Here is a 25,952-nt window from a genome sequence, read left to right on the forward strand (position 1 = left end):
TCCGAGTTTGGCTAGGCCGTCTGTGTGGGCTATGTAGCTATTGCTGCTGCATGGTACGTTGTCCAACGTAATGCAGAAGGGGAACATGGTAAAAAGAAGCCAGGTGACTATGGTCTGGCAGCGGGGCCTGAGTAGTGCAGTTGGTTGGAAGAGTGCCGCTGGCTGTAGCTGGTAGTTGCTGGTTAGAGCGGGGCCTCTAGTCTCTAGTTTCAGAGTAATATATGTGGGCTGGAGTGCCGTGGGGCGGCACCTAGGTTCAAGATAGCGCAGTTGGACTAAGGTGCAGGGGCAGTACTAGATTCAGGTCGCAAAGGCTAAATTGGAGTATCTAAGTTCCGCGTGCAGAATGTGCAGTACCTAGATTCTAAATTACATGTGGGGCTACAGTGCAGCTAGAATGCAATGCCTAGGTATAGACTTACATGTGAGGTTAAGGTGCAGATAAGGTGCAGTGTCTAGATTCCAAATTGCACATGGGTTAAAATGCAGCTGAAAATGCAGTGCCTAGATACAGATTTGTATGTGTGGCTAAGACGCCGATAAAATGCAGTACCTAGATTCCAAATTACAAATGCAGCAAAAATGCAGTGTCTGGGTTCAAAATGACACGTTTAGGCTAGAGTGCGACATCGGCAGTACCTGGATTCCAAGTTACACATGCCTATTTTACACAGATGGGTAAGAGGCTGCTGAAATGCCATGTGTAGATTCCAGATTACACGTGAGGCAGCGCCTAGAATGCGAATGGCGCCTCAGGCTACGACGCAACGTCTGGCGTAGCAGTTAGATGCACATTTAAGCAGGATTGCAGTGGAGCGCATGCTGGTTACGTGCAGAGTGCAGAGTGTAGGCATAGGTTGCATGGTACAGGTTCATTATTAGAGTGAATGCAGGACTCAGTGCAGACGGTGTGTTCAGAGTGATCAATGAGTTTAAAGAAGCATCGGTAGTGGCTGTGGGGTACAAAGGCGAGCTGCGCTTGTGAGTTGCAGGAGAGTTAATTTTGGGCCGATCGTGTTGGGGGGACCATCTCAAAACCCAAAGTAAACATGACATCTCAAACCCCAAAGACACATGACATCCCAAACCCTAAAGGCACATGACATCTCAAACCATCTCACAACCCAAAAGAAATATGCATTCTCAAACCCCAAGACTTATAGCTTCTCAAGCCCCAAAACACATGCCATCTAAAACCTCAAGGAACACATGACATCTCAAAACCTAAACAACACATTACATCTCAAACCCAAAAGAACACACGACATCTCAAACACTGAAGGCACATGACATCTCAAACCCCAAAGAACACATGACATCTCAAACCACAAAGGTACATGACATCTTAAACACAGAAGACACATGACATCTCAAACCCTGAAGACACATGACATCTCACACCCCAAACACACATAACATCTCATACCATCTCAAAACCAAATGGAAACACGCAATCTCAAACCCCAATACACATGGCATCTCAAACCCCAAGGAACACATGACATCCCAAACCCCAAAGAACACATCACATTAAAACCCAAAGGAAATATGCAATATCAAACCCCAAATGAAACATGGCATCTCAAACCCCAAAGGAAACATGCAATCTCAAACCCCAAGACACATGACAGCTCAAACCCCAAGGCACATGACATCTAAATTTCCAAAAGACACAAGACATATCAAACCCCAAAGACACATGACATCTCAAACTCCAAAGAATATGTGACATCTCAAACCCCAAAGAACGAAAGACAACTCAAACCCCAAAGGAAACATGACATCTCAACCCCAAAGAAAACATGCAATCTCAAACCCCAAGACACATAACATCTCAAACCCCAAGACACATTACATCTCCAACCCCAAGACACACTGACATCTCAAACTCCAAAAGACACATGACATCTCAAACCCGAAGACACATTACATCTCCAACCCCAAGACACATTGACATCTCAAACTCCAAAAGACATATGACATCTCAAACCCTGCAAACACCCAACATATCAAACCCCAAAGAAACCATTAAAGGTAAAACCCCAAAGGAAATATGCAATCTTAAACACCAAAGGAAATATACAATCTCAAGCCACAAGACACATTGACATCTGAAACCCCAAGCCGCATGACAACTGAAATCCCAAAGGCACGTGCCAACTCAAACCCCAAAGGACACATGACATCTCACACCCAAAAGATATATTACATCCACACCCAAAAGACACATGACATGTCAAACCCCAAGGACACATGACATCTCATACCCAAAAAAACACATGACATCCCAAACCCCAAAGAACACATGACACCTCAAACCCCATAAAACACATGACATCACAAAATACAAAGGTACATGACATCTCAAACACCGAAGACACATGACATCTCAAACCCTAAAGACGCATGACATCTCAAACCACAAAGGTACATGACATCTCACACCCCAATACACATGGCATCTCAAACCCCAAGACACGTGACATCTCAAATCCCAAGCAACAGATGACATCTCAAACCCCAAAGAACACACAACATCTCAACCCCCAATAGACACAAGACATCTCATACCCCGAGGACACCTGAAATCTCAAACCCCAAAGACATGACAGCTCAGACCCCAAGACACATTGGCATCTCAAATTCCAAAAGGCACTTGACATGTCAAAACCTAAAGTACACATTACATCTCAAACCCTAAATAACTCATGACATGCCAACACCCAAAGTCAACATTACATCTCAAACCCCAAAGGAAACATGACATCTCAAACCTCAAAGGAAACATGCCATCTCAAACCCCAAGTAACATGACAGCTCAAACCTCAAGACACATGACATCTAAATTTCCAAAAGACACAGGACATCTCCAACACCAAAGTCACAATATATATCAAACCCCAGAGATACATGACATCTCAAAGCCCAAAGGTACATGACATCTCAAACCATCTCAAAACCGAAAGGAAACATGTATTGTCCAACCCCGGGACACTTGGCATCTCAAACCCCAAGACATATGACATCTCAAATCCCAAAGAACAGAAGACATCTCAAACCCCATAGAGCACATGACATCCCAAACCCCAAAGAACACATCACATCTCAAACCCCAAAGAACACATCTCATGTAAAACCCCAAAGGAAACATGACATCTCAAACCCCAAAGGAAACATACAACCTCAAACCCCAAAACACATGACATCTCAAACCCTAAGACACATGACATCTCAAACCCCAAGACACAATGACATCTCAAACTCCAAAAGACAAATGACATCTCAAACCCCACATCCACCCGACATATCAAACCACAAAGAACACATGAAATCTCAAATCCCAAAGGACACATTACAATCAAACTCCAAAGACACATGACATCTCAAAACATCTCACAACCCAAAATAAATATGCATTCTCAAACCCCAAGACTTATAGCTTCTCAAGTCCCAAAACACATGCCATCTAAGACCTCAAGGAACACATGACATCTCAAAACCTAAAGAACACATTACATCTCAAACCCCAAAGGCCAAATGACATCTCAAACCCCGAAAGACACATGACAACTCATACCCCAAAAATCACATGACATCCCAAACCCAAAATAGCACACGACATCTCAAACCCCAGAGAACACATGACTTCTCAAACACTGAGACACATGTCATCTCAAACCCCAAGGAACACATGACATCTCAAACCCCAAGGACACCTGACATCTCATACCCCAAGACACAATGACATCTCAAACTCCAAAAGACAAATGACATCTCAAACCCCACATCCACCCGACATATCAAACCACAAAGAACACATGAAATCTCAAATCCCAAAGGACACATTACAATCAAACTCCAAAGACACATGACATCTCGAAACATCTCAAAACCAAAAGGAAACATGACATCTCAAACCCCAAAGACACATGACAACCCAAACCCCAAAGACACATGACATCTCAAAACATCTCACAACCGAAAAGAAATATGCATTCTCAAACCCCAAGACTTATAGCTTCTCAAGTCCCAAAACACATGCCATCTAAGAACTCAAGGAACACATGACATCTCAAAACCTAAAGAACACATTACATCTCAAACCCCAAAGGCCAAATGACATCTCAAACCCCGAAAGACACATGACATCTCATACCCCAAAAATCACATGACACCCCAAACCCCAAAGAACACATGACACCTCAAACCCCAAAGAACACATGACATCTCAAATACAGAAGACACATGACATCTCACACCCCAAACACACATGACATCTCACACCATCTCAAAACCAAAAGGAAACATGCAATGTCAAACCCCTATACACATAACATCTCAAACCCCAAAGAACACATGACATCCCAAACCCCAAAGAACACATGACATCCCAAACCCCAAAGAACACATCACATTAAAACCCCAAAGGAAACATGACATCTGTTAGGGAGAATTCTCTCTTTAGGCTGAATTTCCTAACCTAGTGATTCCCCCAGCAGCTTTGCTGGATTTCTGGAGTTTGTTTTTTTCTCCTGCCAAGAGTGAGACTCTTTTTTCCCACTCTTGGACAAGATTTATGGTGTTCCTTTGAATGTTAATGTGTTTCATGGGCTATGGGGTCTTTTACTCCATAGTGTCTCATATGTTTTTGTATGTGTGTTACACAGCACCCTCTGTGCAGTAACACTGGGGTGTCATAGTGACCTCCCACCATAGACTCCATACCCTGGGACTGACTACTGTCTCCCAGGGCATGTAAAGTCACCATTGGCTTTACTAGTCCCAAATTACTAACAGAACCAGTACAAAGCATCATATTGTGGACGTACTGGTCGGGGCAATTCGATTGCCCCTGGGTCTGTTATTCGAGGGGGCACTGTCGCGTCCCCCTCGTCGAGTTTTGGCTGGTGGCAGTGGATACTACTTTTTATATTCAACCGCGAATATATCTCTATGGGATTTTCCCATTGTTCGAGGTTAATACTTTTTAACATAGCCTCTAACATACTGCTGGTTTATTTATTTAATATTAATTCACCGGTTGGTATTTTCTGCCAGAACTCGGTTTTAACACCAAACCAAAGGTCGAGCCCTTTGTTCCACTTTTTGGCGGGCCTCTCCACAGAAGCCTCCAAAAGTGGTGCCACTCTGTCTGGGTACCACAGGGGGCGTGGGAGGGGGTTTAGGCACCCTGGACTGAGTTACCTTGGTAACTCAAGTCACACTCTTGGTTGATTGGCCCAAGTGGTGAGCCGACCGGCTCACCACTTAGCATGTTTGATTGACAGCTAGGCTGAGTGAATGGGGGTGTGCTGCATAAAAGCAGGGCTTTTGGGACTGGAACTTCAGAAGTCGCCACAGGACCTGAAAATCCGACGAGGGAGAAGCTGAGCCAGCCTGCTACGACGACACCACTGGTGGAGCCCTGCTGAACTGACTCACCACTTCCCAACGACAGAGGAGAGTCTTCTTCCCCTGACTGGTGGGCACAACCAGTTTACCTTCCTTTCTCACATCCCAGGACGTCTTATGGTCGAATTGCCCATGCCAAGCACCCCGGCAACCGGACAGCCACTTACAACTGGACCGCGAATAAAAGGACCGCTCATTTTAATTGAGAACTCCGCGGCTGCTTTCTTCCCTGGCAGTGCAACAGACTCCTGCTTTCCTCCCCGATGAGATCCTCTCTTCCCCGCCAAAGCACCGACTTGCACCTGCTGCCAGGAACAACTGCCCCCGCTGGAGCGTTCTCACCATTTTAAGGTAACGTGTCCGCCAGGCCTCCCTTTCTAAAGATTGCTACAAGGTAACAATAATCCCTTAACCTTCTGGACTGGGCTGGCCGCCTTGACCATCTCACTGGTCCCTTTATTTTTGGTTCAACTCTTTCTGATCTTATTGCGAGACTTTTGGGCACTTTGAACCGTCTGACCTTGGACACATTTCGACCGGAGCCTCTTAAAGTGGGTCCGGCCTTGTTAACTTTGACTTTACGGTTTTAACCTGCCTTCTTCTCCTACTGTGTTCTTCCGAAAGTGTTGGGATCTGTTTTTATCTTTGCTCTGCCTTTCTCTCCCTTTTAAACCGATTGATTAGAGTGCCATCTTCATTAAGCGCTCACCGCTGTCTGTAAATAAGTGTTGCTTTACTTAAGACTTGCCTAACTAATCGTTGAAGGGAGTGTGTATCTTTTAGTGACTGTGTTTTTGAACTGCTCAATATTAGTGCCAGTGTGTTTTACTATATGTGTTTTTAAATAAATAATTATATCTCTTTTACACCAAGCTCCGGTCAGTGTTTGCTTGTTCTACTGTGTTCTTCTGACCTATTGTGAATACTCTGTATACTGCCTAACTCTTCTTGAGAGAAGTCTGACTGCTCAGCCACAGCTACCAGGTAAATCTGGGTGGTACAGACTGCTACCAATTGGGTTTACTGCCAACCACCTGTAGTCTTACATCTTTTGCAGTGGTCCCAGAAGGAAATGCACAGGTTTCTGCCTAACACTGGTGGCAGCGGTGGGATTTGTATTGAGTATACACTTTAGTGTGCTTTTTGAATACTTTAGGACAACTAACCACAAAGCTTAGCACTAAAAATCTGATTTTCTAACTATGTCTGCTATTGTCAGGAGTGGCACTCTATTAAGAGTGGCACAGGACACCCAGAAAGGGTTTGGGTGGTTGTGCCAAATAAAGTGGACAGATAAGAACACACACAGCGGAAAGGAAAGAGAACGAAGAGTAAGCAAGAGTAGCAAGGGAAAAGATACAGAATTAATACCCTCTTGGGGTGTATGCAGATATAGGAAAAGAGTATTCCACGAACCTTGGAAAAACTCTAGCCTTCTGCACAGTTTGCTATAACAGAGGCCCACGCTGTTTGCTCATGACTTGGAACAGCAGCTCTGGGTGTCTGTAATGTAGAAACAGGACAAGGGAAGGGGCAGAGGTTGACTGATGGGAACCAACAGACAAGCTTTGTACAAAAGGGTCTACAAACAGTACAAGAGAAGATACTACAGACAAATCCAGGAAAGGAGGTGATAGCAAACTAGCAGAAGGAAATGAAAGGAAAGTCGTGTAACAGGATAGGATAGCAGAGGACAGTAAGGAACAAGGTTGAGAGCTCAGAGGAGCAGGAAAGCAATGAGTAAGCCCACAGGAGTAGGACTGTAAGGTAGAACGCCCAGAGGAAAAGGGTTTAGGGCAGCAGAGTACAGCAGACTGCACGGCAAGGATCCCGTAAGGGCTGGGCAGTAAGGAGTGACCCTGAGGGACAGGGCCGCTGAACGTAGAAGGTAGCAGAGGACTGTAGAGGGCTGCTAGGCCGAGAACCCAGCGGAAAAGGTAGATAGTAGGCAGCGGAGCGTGATAAGCTGCAAAGTAGGAAGGCCCAGAGGACAAGGGCTGTAGGTTGCCAGAGTGAGGTAGGCTGCAGAGCAGGGAGCCCAGTAGACAAGGGCTGAGGCTGGAAAGCAGCAGAGCGTGATCAGCTGCAATGTAGAGGGTCCGCAGGGCAAGGGCGGAGGCTGGAAAGCAGCAGAGCGTGATCAGCTGCAATGTAGAGGGTCCGCAGGGCAAGGGCGGAGGCTGGAAGGCAGCAGAGCGTGATCGGCTGCAATGTGGAGAGCCCGGCAGGGCAAGGACGGAGGCTGGAAGGCAGCAGAGCGTGATCGGCTGCAATGTGGAGAGCCCGGCAGGGCAAGGGCGGAGGCTGGAGGGCAGCAGAGCGTGATCAGCTGCAATGTGGAGAGCCCGACAGGGCAAGGGCGGAGACTGGAAGGCAGCAGAGCGTGATCGGCTGCAATGTGGAGAGCCCGGCAGGGCAAGGGTGGAGGCTAGAGGGCAGCAGAGCGTGATCAGCTGCAATGTGGAGAGCCCGGCAGGGCAAGGGCGGAGACTGGAAGGCAGCAGAGCGTGATCGGCTGCAATGTGGAGAGCCCGGCAGGGCAAGGGCGGAGGCTGGAAGGCAGCAGAGCGTGATCAGCTGCAGTGTGGAGAGCCCAGAGGAGCAGGGCTGTGAGGCAGGGAGCCTGGAAGGCTATGGCTGGAGGCAGCAGGGTGGAGCAAGCAACAAGGCAGGGTCCAAGAAGGAGTGAAGGTAAGCAGCATACAAGATCCGTAGGAAGATGCAAAAGGTGGAGGAAGGACTCTCAGATGCAAGAGGCTGAGCCACTGCAGGCAGCAGCCTTTATACTGCCTAGCCCAGCACAGGGGCAGGCTAATTGGTTGCACCTGGCGAAGCACACCTGCAGGCAATCGGCGACCTCCCTTTCTGTTCCTGGGCTGGTGGAAGCAGGGCAAGTCCCTAGGATTTCTGGGGGGTGTAGTTCCTTTGATAACCAATAGGAACAGCCAGGAATCAATGCTTGTAGCCAGGTGCATTATGGTATGCGTAGTTTGTTGGAAATAATAATAAAGCACCAAAGTCTCGCAAATGGGAAATAAAGTTCCCAAAGTAAATATAGATGGATCCAAGAGTCTGTTGTAAATAAATGATACACATATAGTCCAAATTGAGTGTAAATGGATGCGCCCATGGCGCAGGCATGACAGCTATGGAGAGTTATACCCTAGAATCATTGTCTGCCAAAACTGCTGATTGCTTAAAAGTGTTGTGTAGACATAAGAATTTCTTTGAGAAGGGCAAGAAAATGGAACTTGTAGAAAGATTGTTAGAAAACCAAAGTCTGGGTGGTACAGAGGAATCTACCCCCCCAGCAAATGTAGAAAACAGTGATGGTATTGATCTGAATCAAAGTCTTGATAATGAGTTAGAAGAGGAAAGTGAACCTAATGAAGTTAGCCACTCTGAGCCACTGTCTGCCTTACCTACTGTACCTACTGGGCCTATACCAGATCCTACATGTAACCCTGCTTATTTTGAACATGATAAAATGAAGCTTGAATTAGAGTACAAACGTTTTATTGCTCAATCTGAACAAAACCAAGAGCTAGAGTTCAGACGGATGAATGCCCAGGCTGAGCTGCAGCAAGCTCAGTTGAGACTCAGAGAAAAAGAGCTTAATCATGAACTAGACATGAAAAAGTTGTCGGTGGAAAATGCTTCTCTCTCCTTTGGTTCCTCTAGGAGTTCCAGTCCCAAAAGACCCCGGATGCCTAAGGAATTAGTGGGTATGTATGAAACTAAGTTGGATGTGTTGGATTGGTTAAAAATGTTTGAGTATAATCATGGCCTCCAGGACATCACAGGGAATGAGTTACTTCTCTGGTTGTTCTCTAGGCTTCCCCCTGTTGCAACTGATGTGGTAATGGAGTTGGGGGAGGTGGATAAGAAGGATTATGAATGTGTGAAACTAGCTTTGATAGCTAGATTTGGGAAAACCCCTTCCCAGTACCTTAAAAGGTTTGGGACCCTCAAAAGGCATGATGGTACCCCTTGGGCTACCTGGGTGAGTGAAAGTTTGAAAAACTTAGAGGGATGGATTAAGGGTTACAGAGTTAACACTTATGAAGGAATGAAGAATCTTGTAACGTTGGAGTCAATGTATGATGCCTGCTCTCCTGAGCTCAGACAGCACTTGGCTGATTCAAAGGAATTGGATTCCAGGAAGTTAGCTAAGGCTGCTGACTTGTGGGTTGCCCACAGGGCCACTCACAAGGATTCTGGGGCTACTCAGAAAAAGGATGAGGGAAAACAGCCAAAAAAGGACTCCGAAGAGAATTCTAATAATTCCAATTCCAAAGAGTGCCCCAAACAAAACCAAAAGGGTAAGCCACAAGGGAATCCAAATCAGGCTAGTGTACCTTCTGGTGCCAAACCAGAAGGAGGTCAGAACAAGCCACCATTCCAGAAAGCATTTGGTAAATGCTTTGTTTGTGGCTCTACTGACCATGCAAAAGGAGATCCCAGATGTAAAGGTAAACCTTCAGGGGTCCAGCTTGTCTCCTTAGCCTTCGCTCCAGAGGAGGAAGCACAAATGGCAAGTGGAAACTTTGTATTACTGGCTGATGAACCCATTGGAGTCTCAGCCAGTGTTTCTTTAGTGTCTCTGGGTTTGTGGGAACAACAGAACTTAGATGTCTATAATTCTATCCCAGATAATACTAAAGTGTATTATAAGGCCAGTGTCCAGGTGAATGGTCAGGAGACTCCTGCCATTAGGGACACTGAGGCAGGCATAGCTGTGGTGGACAAATTGTTTTTTCAGGCTGAGGAGGTTGCTAAAGCACCCAAACGCCTCACCAAGTTAGCTGGAGGGCCTGTGCAGATGCTTCCCCAACTACCAGTTCTCATCCAGTGTAATGACATGACTGTGAAAATACCTGTCAGCATACAAAGTGAGGTGCCAGGAATGGTTCTGTTGGGTGATGACTTGGAAACTCTTGGAGTAGTGTCACATACCCCCAGACCTCCTAGTAAAAGGTTACAGGAGCTCACCAGACCTGCAAGGGAGAGAACCATGAGAGGTGCTCCCAAGGAGATGATGAAGAAAGAGATCACTCCTGCTCCACTGGAGATGTCAGCTGCTGTATCTAAGAAACTAGAAGAAAAAAGGAAACCTAAAACTTCTAAAAAGAACCCCAGAGCCAGCACTCCAGTGCAGCCAACAAGGACTTCCCCTGGGTTGTCCAAAGTTCAGTAACTCCCCCTCCAGCTGAGGCTGAGAGGGAGGTACAACCCTGTGTGGTTGAACTAGACTGTGAGGAAGAGCTAGTGGAAGGCCAGGAACTCATTGGAGATCTGGATCCTGTTGACCATCCTGAGCTGCAGTCTTTACTGGCAGAAGGTGGACCCAACAGGGCAGACTTCAGTAAGGGGCAGAGAGAATGTCCAACTCTGGAAGGTCTTCGCCACCAGGCAGATGCTCAGGCTGAAGGGCAAGAGCCTGGGAAATATTGGTTACACTGGGAAGATGGCCTCTTCTACAGTGAAACAACGGAGTCTGCACCTGGGGACAACAAACGACTTGTAGTACCCCAAGAGAACAGACCACAGTTCTTGCAGTTAGCCCATGAGATTCCTTTGGCTGGTCACTTGAGTTTCAAGAAGACTAAGGAAAGGCTCTCACTCTACTTTTATTGGCCGAAGATGGGGGCTGAAGTAGATAAGTACTGCAGGAGCTGCCACACCTGCCAGACTTCTGGTAATGTTGGCTCCAAGAATGTGGTACCTTTAGTGCCTCTCCCTGTAGTGGGAGTACCATTTGAGAGAGTAGGGATTGACATTGTTGGTCCCCTTGATCCTCCAACCTCCTCAGGCAACAGGTTTATACTTGTTGTAGTAGACCATGCTACTAGGTACCCTAAGGCAATTCCTATGAGGACTGTTACAGCTCCGGCTGTGGCTAAGGCTTCCTTGGTATTTTTACCAGGGTTGGGTTTCCTAAGGAAGTAATCTCTGACAGGGGGTCGAATTTTATGTCCCACTACATGAAAGCCATGTGGAAAACCTGCGGAGTTACTTACAAGTTCTCAACCGCATACCACCCTCAGACAAATGGACTGGTTGAAAGGTTCAACCGAAACATGAAGAGCATGATAGGTGCTTTAGAGGACCCCCTTAAAAGAAAGTGGGACCTTCTACTGCCATGCCTTCTCTTTGCTTATAGAGAAGTCCCTCAGGAGGGAGTAGGTTATTCTCCCTTTGAACATCTTTATGGTCATCCTGTCAGAGGTCCATTGGCCGTGATTAAGGAGGGGTTGGAGAGTGCTCCTTCCCCCAAGCCAGAGTGACTGACTATGTGATAGGTCTCCGAAGGAGAATGTCACAAATGATGGCAGAAGCAAGTGATAACTTGAAAGCTGGGCAAGCATTGGTCAAGCACTGGCATGACCAAAAGGCTAACATGGTCGAGTTTACTCAGGACCAGCTAGTTCTCGTTATGATTCCAACAAGGCAGAGGGCCTTGCAAGACAAATGGATGGGACCCTTCAAAGTTGTGGGTAAACTTGGAGAGGTCAACTATCTGGTGGACTTGGGCAACCCCAAGGAGGCTCCAAAAGTCTTTCACACCAACAGACTAAAAGCGTATGTCTCCAGACCTGATGTAGGAGCTTTGCTTCTAGCATCATCAGAGGAAGAAGAAGAGAGTGAAGCTCTTCCTGATCTCCTCAGAGGCTTACCTTTAGACGAAAAGATTGAAGGAGTAAATCTCTCTTCAAATCTGACACCTGAGCAACAGGAAGAGTGCAAATCTATGTTAAATCAGTTTGCCTCTCTGTTCTCACTTTCACCAGGCTTGAACCCTTGAGGACAGCATGACATACTCACTGGTGACTGTCTGCCAGTCAAAAGCAGAGGATATTGAATGTCAGAAAATGTACGAACCCACATCAAAGGTGAGGTCAACAAGATGCTTGATCTCGAGGTAATAGAGCCCTATACTAGTCCATGGTCTAGCCCAGTTGTGTTAGTACCAAAGGCAGGATCTAAAGAACTTAGATTCTGTGTGGATTACAGAGCTGTTAATGCAGTCACTAAGACTAATGCCCACCCTTTGCCAAGGACAGATGAGTTGGTGGATAGATTTAGTGCAGCCAAGTTCCTCAGCACATTTGACTTGATGTCCGGCTATTGGCAAATAGCCCTGACAGACCATGCCAATGAGAAAACTGCATTTTCTACCCCAATTGGCTTATACCAGTTTAAGGTTATGCCTTTTGGACTGACAAATGCACCTGCTACTTTTCAAAGGATGGTAAACCAAGTTCTGAATGGGATGGAGGACTTCTGCATGGCATACTTGGATGACATAGCAGTGTTCAGCAATTCCGGGGAACAACATGTGGTCCACCTGAGATATGTTTTACAGGCTCTTGGAAAGGCCAATCTGACCATAAAGGCAAGTAAATGCCAGATTGGACAGAGTAAAGTGGTCTACCTTGGACATGAGGTAGGAGGTGGTGAAATAAGGCCTTTGCCCAGTAAGATTGAAGCTGTGCAAAATTGGACAACACCTACTACTCAGACCCAGGTGAGAGCCTTCTTAGGTCTCACTGGTTATTACAGGAATTTCATTGAGAACTCTGGGTCCATAGCTTCTCCACTGAATGTCATCTCCTCTCCTAAATTCTCTAAAAAGATTAGGTGGAATGAGGAATGCAATCAGGCCTTTGAAACCCTGAAAAAGGCTCTTTGCCAAGCCCCAGTACTCAGAGCTCCTGACTATCACCAAACTTTCATTGTGCAAACATATGCTTCAAATGTAGGAATAGGTGCAGTCCTCAGTCAACTGGATGGGAAAGTTAGGGAGCACCCCATTTGCTTCATCAGTAGAAAACTGAAGGATCCTGAAACAAGGTGGGAAACCATTGAACGAGAGTGTTTTGCTATTGTGTGGGCTCTGAAGAAGTTTAGGCCATACTTGTACGGTTCTACTTTTGTCATTCAGACTGACCACCAACCCTTGAGATGGTTAATACAAATGAAAGGGGAAAACCCAAAACTATTGAGATGGTCAATCTGCCTGCAAGGGTTTGATTTCACCATTGAGCACAGGTCAGGGTGTCACCACCAAAATGCTGATGGTCTCTCTAGGATGTATGTCATCGACTAGAGGTATGAGATTCATCCAGGAATGGATTAAATCCTCCTGTCCCTTAGTCTGGGGGGGGGGGCGAGTGTTAGGGAGAATTCTCTGTTTAGGCTGAATTTCCTAACCTAGTGAGTCCCCCAGAAGCTTTGCTGGATTTCTGGAATTTGTTTTTTTCTCCTGCCAAGAGTGAGACTCTTTTTCTCCCACTCTTGGACATGATTTATGGTGTTCCTTTGACTGTTAATGTGTTTTATGGGCTATGGGGTCCTTTACTCCATAGGGTCTCATGTGTTTTTACTATGTGTGTTACACAGCACCCTCCGTGCAGTAACACAGGGGTGTCATAGTGACACCCCACCATAGACTCCATACCCTGGGACTGACTACTGTCTCCCAGGGCATGTAAAGTCACCATTGGCTTTACTAGTCCCAAATTATTAACAGAAACCAGTACAAACCATCATATTGTGGACGTACTGGTCAGGGCAATTCAATTGCCCTGGGGTCTGTTAGTCGAGGGGGCACGTCTCCATCCCCCCTGATTGAGTTTTGGCTGGTGGCAGTGGATACTACTTTTTATATTCGACCGCGAATATATCCCAATGGGATTTTCCCATTGTTCGAGGCTACCAACTTTAATTATTTCATTCTCATAGCCTCGAACATACCGCCGGTTTATTTATTTAATATTAATTCACCGGTTGGTATTTTTTGCCAGGACTGAATTCTAAAATGGCGTTTGTGTTCTCTTCTGTGACTCCAACCCAAGTCGAGCCCTTTGTTCCACTTTTTGGCGGGCTTCTCCACAGAAGCCTCCAAAAGTGGTGCCACTCTGGCTGGGTACCACAGGGGGTGTGGGAGGGGGTTTAGGCACCCTGGACTGAGTTACCTTGGTAACTCAAGTCGCACTCTTAGCATGTTTGATTGACAGCTAGGCTGAGTGAATGGGGGTGTGCTGCATAAAAGCAGGGCTTTTGGGACTGGAACTTCAGAAGTCGCCACAGGACCTGAGAATCTGACGAGGGAGAAGCTGGGCTGACCAACCACAACGACACCACTGGTGGAGCCCTGCGGAACCGACTCACCACTTCCCGACGACAGAGAAGATCTCCCAGCTGGAGAGGCTTCTTCCCCTGACTGGTGGCCACAACCAGTTTACCTTCTTCTCTTCGCACCCCAGACCGGCTTGTGGTCGAATTGCCCGTGCCAAGCACCCCGGCAACCGGATAGCCACTTAACACTGGACCGCGAACAAAAGGACCGCTCCTTTTACCTGAGAACTCCGCGGCTGGTTTCTTCCCTGGCAATGCAACGGACCCCTGTCTTCCTCCCCGACGAGATCCTCTCTTCCCCGGACGATGCACCGACTTGCATCCGCTGCCAGGAACAACTGCCCCCGCTGGAGTATTCTCACCACTTTAAGGTACCGTGTCCGCCAGGCCTCCCTTTCTAAAGATTGCTACAAGGTAATAATAACCCCTTAACCTTCTGGACTGGGCTGGCCGCCTTGACCCTCTAACTGGTCCCTTTCTTTGGTCCAACTCTTTTTGAACCTTTTCAAGACTTTTGTGCACTGCAACCGTGTGACCTTGGACACATTTAGTTTGATCCTCTTAAAGTGGACCCGGCCTACTGAACTCTAACTTCACGGTTTTGCTTTGCCTTCCTCTCTTGTTGTGTTCTTGTAAAAGTGTTGGGACCTGTTTCAATTTATTCTCTGCTTTTCTCTTCCTTTTAAAATAAATTATTAGAGTGCCATCTCCGTTAAGCGCTCACTGCTGTCTGAAAATAAGTGGGGCTTTACTTAAGACTTGTCTAATATTCTTCTAAGGGAGTGTATATCTTTTAGTGACCGTGTTTTTGAATTGCTTACTATTAGTGCCTGTGTGTTTTTCTAGATGTGGTTTTAAATAAATAATTATATCTCTTCTACACCAAGCCCTGGTCAGTGTTTACTTGTTCTACTGTGTTCTTTTGACCTATTGTGAATACTCTGTATACTGCCTAACTCTTCTTGATGGAAGTCTGACTGCTCAGCCACAGCTACCAAGTGAATCTGTGTAGTGCAGACTGCTACCAAGTGGGTTTACTGCCAAACACCTGCAGTCTTAAATCTTTTGCAGTGGTCCCAGAGGGAACTGCACAGGTTTCTGCCTAACACTGAGACTGCTGGGGTTACATTGCTTGCTGCCCCTATCGGGGTTGTTAGATCTGCCAATGACAGCGGGGATACCTCCCCTCCGCCTGGCAGCATTTGCCCTTTGTCACATAGCGCTCTTAACCGTGTTATATCCATTTGTGCGTGTGCCAGCTGGCGATTTAAATCTCCTGTTAAACGTGCTATGTTCACAGGAGGCGCATTCGTGGGGCCGTACAGACCTCCTTTGTCATATGGTGGAGGTTCAGGGGCTGTTGCCCCGCACTGAACAGTGAGAGTGGGTGGTATATACAGGGGCTCACTAAACCCTACTGCTGGCCTGGTCAATAAGGGATAGATTTTTGTTACTTCGTTCTCGGTTGTAGTTGTTGAGCACTTCCCTTTTGGTGTCCCTCTTACTTCTTCAGGTACTTTCTGCTTCTCTATCATTCGGCTTGTACCTACCTCTGCTGTGGGGGTAACTTCCTCAAACATTCTAACACTTCTCTCCGGTTCTGTAATTGTTTCCCTTTGTATCGTGCTAGCAAATGTGTTGATACTAGGTCCAACACTCTTTTGTCGAATGACCCTCCTTCTGGCCAAATTGGTATAACCCCATCTCCTTTTATCTCAGTGATCCACTGATCGTGATACTTCTGTATCCTGTCGCTATATAGTGGAAGGTGCTGGCAAATATGTGCCAGTGGCGTTACTCCCCCCCATGGCAATGCCTCTTTTTCTTTCTTGTGAGTTCTCGTACCCTTGAGTCCCTTCCCACCTCTCATTTGGTATCTCAGTAACAATATGTGAAAATACGTTCTTTATCAATGCTCACAATTATAGTATGTCACATTAGCTGTTCTTTCTGAGAGGTGTTACCTGGTCACATCTCACAATTTATTTCTTTTCCTATTATTTATTAATCAACAAGTTACTTGTACTGAAATACTTTAGCGTGTTCAACAGGACATATACACAAAGCATACCGACAAACATATAATCATGCAACATACACACGCACTGCCTGCGCGCGTTTGTTCTTTCCCTATTCCCGTTACTGTCCCTGTTTTTTTTCTTTTCTTTTCTTCCCTATTCTACTATTTCGCATTCACTCCCCACCTCTTTCACTTTTATTATCTCTCAAGATTTCTTACCTCCACGGAAAAAGAATATTCTAAAACTACTCCGAGTCTACTCAATATACAAGACCCCTACGATTTTTCTCTTTATCTCTATTCTGCACTTGGTCGGGACAAATGCTACGCGGCGCCGCCTGTAAAGAAGACCGGTGGGGGGGTCTGTACTTCTGCTCTCTATATGGTAGAGGGGAGGCACAGAGGACCCCAGCCAAGATTCTCTAATACGGTAGCGATGGACGAGCAATCAAGGCCTAGCTTCTCAGGAGGTGATGCAGGCTGGTTCTTAAGTACAGTGTATCCCCAAGCCCCCACAAAGGAATGTCCACACACTGTATTACTGAAAACACAGTCTTTATATAATTAATATTCAAGGGTTATGTACACTTATCACAATAACGCACTTTGTGCTCAGGAAAATCAGCAATGGTAAATATCTACAATTCTAAAGTGGTACCACTAATATTAGACCTCATTAAAGTGCATTCACAATACTGTAGAAATGGCACACAGATCAATAAGAAGGAAACCAGCAATAGAGAGAGGAGAGATAACAGAGGGTTGAAACAATAGGCAGAATACTGGCCCTTGCTACTGGACACAGTTCTGTGTGGAGATCCCCCCACCTGGGCAACCTGCAAAATAAAGAGATATAACCCCAGCCCAGTCCAGATATTGTTCAATAGTCTATTTTTCTCCTATAATGTTTTTACCCCCCCAATGTACCTGGTGGAGTCGAGTTCCTCGAAAAGGCGTCGACAAGCGTCGAGGGACTCGCTGTTCGGCGACGGGGAATCGACGGCCCTTCTTGAATGCCTTCCTTTTCAGGCGGGAGGCACGGGGCGTCGAACGTCCGTCGACGAACGAGGCCGAACGTTGTCGAAGAGGCGGCAGCTCCGTCCGAGCGGTGCTCGTCGGCGTCGGGGCGTCGGCGTCCTGCAAGGCGGAGGTGTGCGGGGCACCTCGATGACAATAGTTCTGGACCGCAAAGATTGTAGAGACGGGAGCCCAGCAAGGGCGTCGAGTCGTCCGAGTCTTTGGGGTCGTCGGGTGGCGGGAAACCCACCGGCAGGTTTCTCCTCGGCGCGTTGGTCGTCCTCGACTTTCTCCGGCAGGATAAGCGGTCGACGATGCGGTCGAGAGAGTCCTTCGATTGAATGTTCTTAGGCAATGGAGCGGACGGCTCCGATCGTCGGCGGCACGGCGTCAAGTGGTTCCCACGGCTGGGCAACACAACTTCGACGGGCCTCCAGCGGTTACACAGACCTGCGAACCCTGGTCGACGGCAATGGACTTCGACAGCGTCGATGTCCGGGTGCTTCACTTCGATCTCCTCGGCGGTCCCGTCTCGGGTCGGCAGCCTTTCGAGGGTCTGACTTCCAGGGCGCTTCGGCGAAGATTCAGCGGTGCTCGATGGTCCCTCGGAGCACGGGAAGAGGGCGCCTTACCAGGTCCTCTCTCGGGTCAGTCCTCGACGATTTCGACAACCTTCAGTTCCGTCGAAGCAAATGCCACAGCAAGTCTTCTTCTTCCAGCTGGACGTCGAGGATCAGCAAATCCAGTTACTCTTGAGTGGAGACTCAGCTTCTGAATGCTTCTGAACAATTTCCAGTGGTGAGAGGTCCCCAGATATACTATTCTGTCTCTCATCCACACTGCTGGCACACACACAGCAGCCAATCACACAGAAGGGCATTCATGCAGTCAGTCAGCCAATCAGGCACACAGTGCATTCAGGCCACACTCCTCCCTTTCAGACACTCACAACAAGGAATGTGGATTGGGACAAGTACCCAGCCATTCAACACTACACACTGCATTCAGGCCAGTTTCGGGCAGGGCTGTCTCAGTCTTTGTCTCTCATGCCAGAAACCAGACAACCACAACAAGGAGTGTATATTGGTCACACACTCCATTCACCCAGGTCCCACCCACAGGAGGTACCCACAACATACAGTCACTGGGAAGGCTCCAGTCAGTCTAGCTGGGCCTTCACAACAACACCATATATGGAACTTCCACCCAACAGCCAGTCAGGGGGAAGGGACAGAGTCAGGGCATCCCAGGACTTTGGGAAAACAAGACAACAGGCAATAGAAAGCAAGAGGCCACAGGGGCCATCTTGTTTCTATCAGGAATCAACTGATCCCAATGGCAGGGCCTGGGTATCCCAAAATGGAGGACACCCAGAGCACCTGTCCAATTCAGCATGGAGCTGCCACCAGCCCATACCCTGCTCTGTGGGCCACCCACAGGTGCCCAAAAACATACACTAGGGGCACAGGGTTGTACCCCCCCACCCATGGGTGCCATAAGGGTATCCCAGGGGTCTGTTCACCAAACCAAAAGAGAGAGCTGCACTGCCAGGAGTCCCAAATGGATTCCTGGGCAGAAAACATAACAGAACACACGATAAAAGGCAGAAGAGGACAAGGATTCAGAGGCCCTGTCCCTCTGATACATTTCCAGCATCACAGTCGCCCCCCCCAGACTGAGGTGGAGGGTGCCTAATCTCCCACGGGATAGACACCCTCATCCAGACGGTCAACATACCTTCTGGAAAGGCCATCTGCATTATCGTGACTCTTCCCTGGTCTGTGCTCTATGGTGAAGTCTAGCCCTTGTAGGCTAATCGACCACCTGAGCAATTTCGGATTCTCACCCTTCATCTGCATAAGCCACTTCAGGGGCTTATGATCTGTTTGGACCTTGAAGGTGGACCCCGTAAGGTAGGGCCTAAAACGCCTAAGGCTCCAAACTATACTAAAACATTCCTTTTCAACAGTAGCCCACCTAAGTTCTCTACCCTTGAGTTGTCTACTGATGAATATGATAGGATGTTCTCTCCCTTTGTCATCTAACTGGGACAAGACAGCTCCAATTCCGGTGTCGCAGGCATCCGTCTGGACGATAAAGGGTCGGCTGTAGTCAGGCGCACTCAACACAGGTGCCCTACACAGACTTTCTTTCAAGCCATCAAAGGCCCTCTGACAGTCTTCAGTCCAATTAACCTTCCTAGGCTGTTTGGGTGAAGTTAGAGCTGTCAGGGGTGCAGCTATGGTTCCATAGTCTGCCATGAAATTGCGATAGTACCCAGTGAGGCCCAAAAAGGCTCTCACCTGGGTTTGAGTAGTGGGAGTCTCCCAGTTCTGTACGTCCTGTACTTTACTGGAGAGAGGTTGGATTTGACCCCCTCCTACCTCATGACCAAGATAGGTAACTTTCCCCTGAGCTATCTGGCACTTGGTGGCCTTGATAGTGAGGTTAGCCCTTTTCAAGGCCTGCAACACCTTATCCAGATGTGTCAAATGCTCTTCCCAGGTGGAACTGTAGACGGCAATGTCGTCTAAGTAAGCCACACAAAAGGCTTCCAGCCCACTGAGCGCATGGTTGACCAATCTCTGGAAGGTGGCAGGGGCATTCTTCAACCCAAAGGGCATGACCCTAAACTGGTAGAGTCCCTCAGGTGTGGAGAATGCCGTCTTTTCCTTGGCATGGTCCGTCAGAGCTATTTGCCAATAGCCTGAGGTAAGGTCAAAGGTGCTCACAAATTTGGCAGCACCTATAGTGTCCACGAGCTCATCAGCCCTGGGCAATGGGTGCGCGTCAGTTTTGGTGACGGCATTGACTCCTCGGTAGTCCACACAGAACCTCCAATCCTTGGTACCCGCCGGGGAACTTGCCTTGGGGACAAGGACCACTGGACTGGACCAGGGACTGGTGGAGGGTTCAATAACACCCAGATCCAACATCTTGGCGACCTCAGCCTGGAGGTGGTTTTTGACGGTATCTGACATACGATAGCTCCTGCTTTTGACAGGCACACTGTCACCAGTGTCAATTTCGTGCTTACACCACGGTGTAAGGCCCGGTGTCAGTGAAAACAGAGGGGCATACTGCTGGAGCAAAGCCCGGCAGGCCCTCTGCTGCTCTGTTGTCAAATCGGGAGAGAGTTGTACTCCCTCCACTGAGCCATCCTGAGGGTTGCTATGCAGCAAATCAGGAGGGGGCTCACTCTCATCCTCTTCTTGCCCTGAAGCTAGCAAGAGACATGAGACTTCTGCTCGCCTGTGGAAAGGCTTGAGCCTGTTGACATGGAATACCTGGGGGGCTACCCCAGAGGCTCCCATGTCCACCAGATAATTGACTTCGCCCATCTTGGAGATGATCCTGAAGGGTCCAGTCCACTTGTCTGCCAAAGCTCTAGGCTTGGTAGGCTCCATCACAAGGATTTCCTGTCCCGGAGTCCAATCCACTTGCGAAGCTTTCAGGTCATGCCAGTACTTATTCAATTCCTGGCTGGCCTTGAGATTTGCTGTTGCCTGACCCATCATTTGTGTCATCCTCCGCCTGAGGCCTAACACATAGTCCCCCACTTGCTTGGCGGGACCTGGAGGGGTGGCTTCCAAGCCTTCTCGGATCAAGGCGAGGGGCCCCCTCACGGGATGTCCAAAGAGTAACTCAAAGGGGCTGAAACCAACACCCTCTTGAGGTACCTCTCTGTAAGCAAACAGCAGGCATGGCAGGAGGAGATCCCATTTCCTCCTTAGGGGCTCTTCCAAAGCACCTAGCATGCCCTTGAGAGTTTTGTTAAATCTCTCAACCAGACCATTGGTCTGGGGGTGGTAAGAGGTGGAGAACTTGTAGGTTACCCCGCACTCTTTCCACATGGTTTTCATGTAACTAGACATGAAGTTGGATCCTCGGTCAGAGACAACCTCCTTGGGGAATCCAACACGGGTGAAAATGCCCAGGAGAGCCCTGGCAACCACCTTGGCAGTAACAGTCCGAAGGGGTATTGCCTCAGGGTACCTGGTGGCATGATCTACCAAGACCAGGATGAACCGATGTCCACCTGAAGTGGGAGGGTCAAGGGGACCGACGATGTCGATGCCCACCCTCTCAAATGGGGTGCCAACCACTGGTAATGGCTGCAGTGGGGCAATGACCCTGCCTCCAGTCTTGCCAGACAACTGACAAGTTGGGCAGGTCCTGCAGTGGGACTCCACCTCTACTCCCATCCGTGGCCAGTAGAAATGGGCAGAGAGCCTCTGCTTAGTCTTCTTGGTCCCAAGATGACCAGCCAAGGGCACCTCATGCGCCAACTGCAGTAGGAAGGGCCTGTAAACCTGGGGTACCACCAACCTCTTGCGGGCACCAGGTTCGGGCTTAGTGGGCTCACTAACAAGGAGCTCACCCTCCCAATAAATCTTGAATGTCCTAGGCACTTCACCTTGTGCCTGGGACAGGGCCTGTTTCCTCAGGCCCTCGAGAGAGTGGCACTCTCTCTGTCCCTTACAGAAGTCTGCCCGGGAGGGTCCCCCTTCAGCTAACAAGCATTGAAGGTCGGGATGATCCTCCGGGTTGAGAACCTCTCCCACAGGAGAGTCTTCTGTCTCTTCTCCCACAGGAGTTGAGTTTGGGTTTTCCGCTGGACCCAGCCCGTCCGGAGCATGGATCCCATTGGGTGCTGTCGGAACAGCAGGAAGAGAAGGTGTTCCCTCCACAGAGGTGGCCTTCTTGGTCTTCCTTCTTCTTGCCTTAGGCCTCGCCTTTGGCTCGGATACCTGACTCACAGCCAGACCCGGTGTCACCTGTGACCTAGTGACTGCAGCAGCAGTCATGGGAAGACCATCCGAGATCAACCCCAACTCTACTAGATCGTTTCCTAACAGAATGTTAGCAGGGACATTGTCCTGAACCAGGACAGGAAGCTTTGCTGTCTTGTCTCCAATCATGAGTGTGACTAGGGTTACAGGCGATAATTTGGGAGGCCCACCAGCTAACCTGGTGGTTCTCAGAGGAGCACCTACATAGTCCTCTGGCTTGAGCAGGGTCCTGTCCACCACTGTCATGCTTGCCCCAGTGTCTCTCAAACCAGTAGAAGGCTGGCCATTCAAGAGGACACTTCTCAAAAACCTACGGGTGTTCTGCGGGATAGTCGCCAGTACTTCTGCGTACTGGTCCCAGGCCCCAAGGGACACTAAGGAAATCTCTACTGGAGCACCAAATGTGATTCCTGTAGAGGAGGGGAGGACAGTGGCCTCCACCTCAGACACGGGGTAAGGGTAGGTCAGGCTGACAGCCTGTACTCCAAGTGCCTTACCTTTACACTTGGGGTCACCCCTTTTGTGATCCAGAGCCCCACAATCCCAACAAGTGCCAGGAGTGCGGGGTACGGTACTGGAACCACTGGGAGCCTGCTTTGCAGCAGGTGGACCACTACTCTTATTCCCACCCACAGAGGACTTATCCCCACTAGATTTTTGGGTCTTAGGAGAGGAAGGTTTTGGTTTACCCGACTGTGACTGCTTTTGGGACTCCTCAGCTTTCTGAGAGGCCCCCTTTTCTTTGTCCTTGTCCTTCCCACTGGAGTCCTTAGGGGACACCCGGTGGGAGACCCACTTGTCAGCCAACCTAGCCAGCTTAAAGGGGTCCAAAATGTTCTGGTCAGCCACATACTGACGCAGCTCTGGTGAACAGGCTTCAGAAAAATGCTCAAAAAACAAGAGGTGGGACAACTCAACAAAAGTTTTCACCTTGTATCCATCAATCCACCCCATCATGTTCATGTGCGCAGTACTCACCCAGTCAACCCAAGACACATTCTCTCTTTTCTTAAATTCCCTGAACCTTTTAAGGTATTGGGCAGGTGTCTTGCCAAACTTGGCAATCAAAGCAGACTTCATACACTCATACTGACCCCTTTCTTCCACACTCAGCTTCAGAATACAGTCATATCCAGTTTGAGGCACTCTGCTTAACAAACACTTAGCCCAATCTCTTTTATCTACATCATGAATTGCACAAGCCATTTCAAACGCTTCAATCCATTGGAGGATATCTGAACCCTCCACAAACACACCAACCAAATCTTTCATAAACTTGGTGGCTGGGGACCTGACACTCTCACTGGATCTAGCTGAAGTCTCCACTCTGGCTTTCTCTAGCTGGATTCTCTGACATTCAGTGTCCTGGCTTTTGAGTTCAAGGTCCTTATTTCTGAGTTCAAGATCCCTATTCTTGAGTTCCACTTGCTGTGCCAGCTCCTCTTTCTTAAGCTCAGCTTCTATTTCCAACTTGCGATATTCAAAGGCTAACTTCATCCTCAATAACTCAAGTTCCATGGAATTGCTGGGGTTTGGAACAGAGGCAGCAGGAATGGTGGCATTCCCAGAAACAGATTCAGCGACAACCCCAGGGGCAGAGTCCTCACTGGTTGCATCCCCCCCTTCCTCAAGAGTTTCACCATCAGTCTGGTAATCCACCAGGGCAGCTATCAGCTCAGCCCTAGACTTATCCACAAAGTCTAACTCCCTGGCTTCACAAGCACTCTGGAGAGCCTCTAAGCTCATCCGAGTCAATTTACCATTTGCAATGGCCTCCATTGCTTGTAATGCAGTTATTTGGTACACACCCAAACCTTAATCTAATAAAAGTGCGGATATTTTGTAAGTGGCACGGTTATACACTGAGTCTTAAAACCATAAGCATCCCACCGCTGCCACCAGCTTTGTAAAGAAGACCGGTGGGGGGGTCTGTACTTCTGCTCTCTATATGGTAGAGGGGAGGCACAGAGGACCCCAGCCAAGATTCTCTAATACGGTAGCGATGGACGAGCAATCAAGGCCTAGCTTCTCAGGAGGTGATGCAGGCTGGTTCTTAAGTACAGTGTATCCCCAAGCCCCCACAAAGGAATGTCCACACACTGTATTACTGAAAACACAGTCTTTATATAATTAATATTCAAGGGTTATGTACACTTATCACAATAACGCACTTTGTGCTCAGGAAAATCAGCAATGGTAAATATCTACAATTCTAAAGTGGTACCACTAATATTAGACCTCATTAAAGTGCATTCACAATACTGTAGAAATGGCACACAGATCAATAAGAAGGAAACCAGCAATAGAGAGAGGAGAGATAACAGAGGGTTGAAACAATAGGCAGAATACTGGCCCTTGCTACTGGACACAGTTCTGTGTGGAGATCCCCCCACCTGGGCAACCTGCAAAATAAAGAGATATAACCCCAGCCCAGTCCAGATATTGTTCAATAGTCTATTTTTCTCCTATAATGTTTTTACCCCCCCAATGTACCTGGTGGAGTCGAGTTCCTCGAAAAGGCGTCGACAAGCGTCGAGGGACTCGCTGTTCGGCGACGGGGAATCGACGGCCCTTCTTGAATGCCTTCCTTTTCAGGCGGGAGGCACGGGGCGTCGAACGTCCGTCGACGAACGAGGCCGAACGTTGTCGAAGAGGCGGCAGCTCCGTCCGAGCGGTGCTCGTCGGCGTCGGGGCGTCGGCGTCCTGCAAGGCGGAGGTGTGCGGGGCACCTCGATGACAATAGTTCTGGACCGCAAAGATTGTAGAGACGGGAGCCCAGCAAGGGCGTCGAGTCGTCCGAGTCTTTGGGGTCGTCGGGTGGCGGGAAACCCACCGGCAGGTTTCTCCTCGGCGCGTTGGTCGTCCTCGACTTTCTCCGGCAGGATAAGCGGTCGACGATGCGGTCGAGAGAGTCCTTCGATTGAATGTTCTTAGGCAATGGAGCGGACGGCTCCGATCGTCGGCGGCACGGCGTCAAGTGGTTCCCACGGCTGGGCAACACAACTTCGACGGGCCTCCAGCGGTTACACAGACCTGCGAACCCTGGTCGACGGCAATGGACTTCGACAGCGTCGATGTCCGGGTGCTTCACTTCGATCTCCTCGGCGGTCCCGTCTCGGGTCGGCAGCCTTTCGAGGGTCTGACTTCCAGGGCGCTTCGGCGAAGATTCAGCGGTGCTCGATGGTCCCTCGGAGCACGGGAAGAGGGCGCCTTACCAGGTCCTCTCTCGGGTCAGTCCTCGACGATTTCGACAACCTTCAGTTCCGTCGAAGCAAATGCCACAGCAAGTCTTCTTCTTCCAGCTGGACGTCGAGGATCAGCAAATCCAGTTACTCTTGAGTGGAGACTCAGCTTCTGAATGCTTCTGAACAATTTCCAGTGGTGAGAGGTCCCCAGATATACTATTCTGTCTCTCATCCACACTGCTGGCACACACACAGCAGCCAATCACACAGAAGGGCATTCATGCAGTCAGTCAGCCAATCAGGCACACAGTGCATTCAGGCCACACTCCTCCCTTTCAGACACTCACAACAAGGAATGTGGATTGGGACAAGTACCCAGCCATT

This window comes from Ambystoma mexicanum, chromosome 1q, assembly GCF_040938575.1.
Source record: "Ambystoma mexicanum isolate Mex_15411 chromosome 1q, UKY_AmexF1_1, whole genome shotgun sequence".
In the NCBI taxonomy this organism is placed as follows: Eukaryota; Metazoa; Chordata; class Amphibia; order Caudata; family Ambystomatidae; genus Ambystoma; species Ambystoma mexicanum.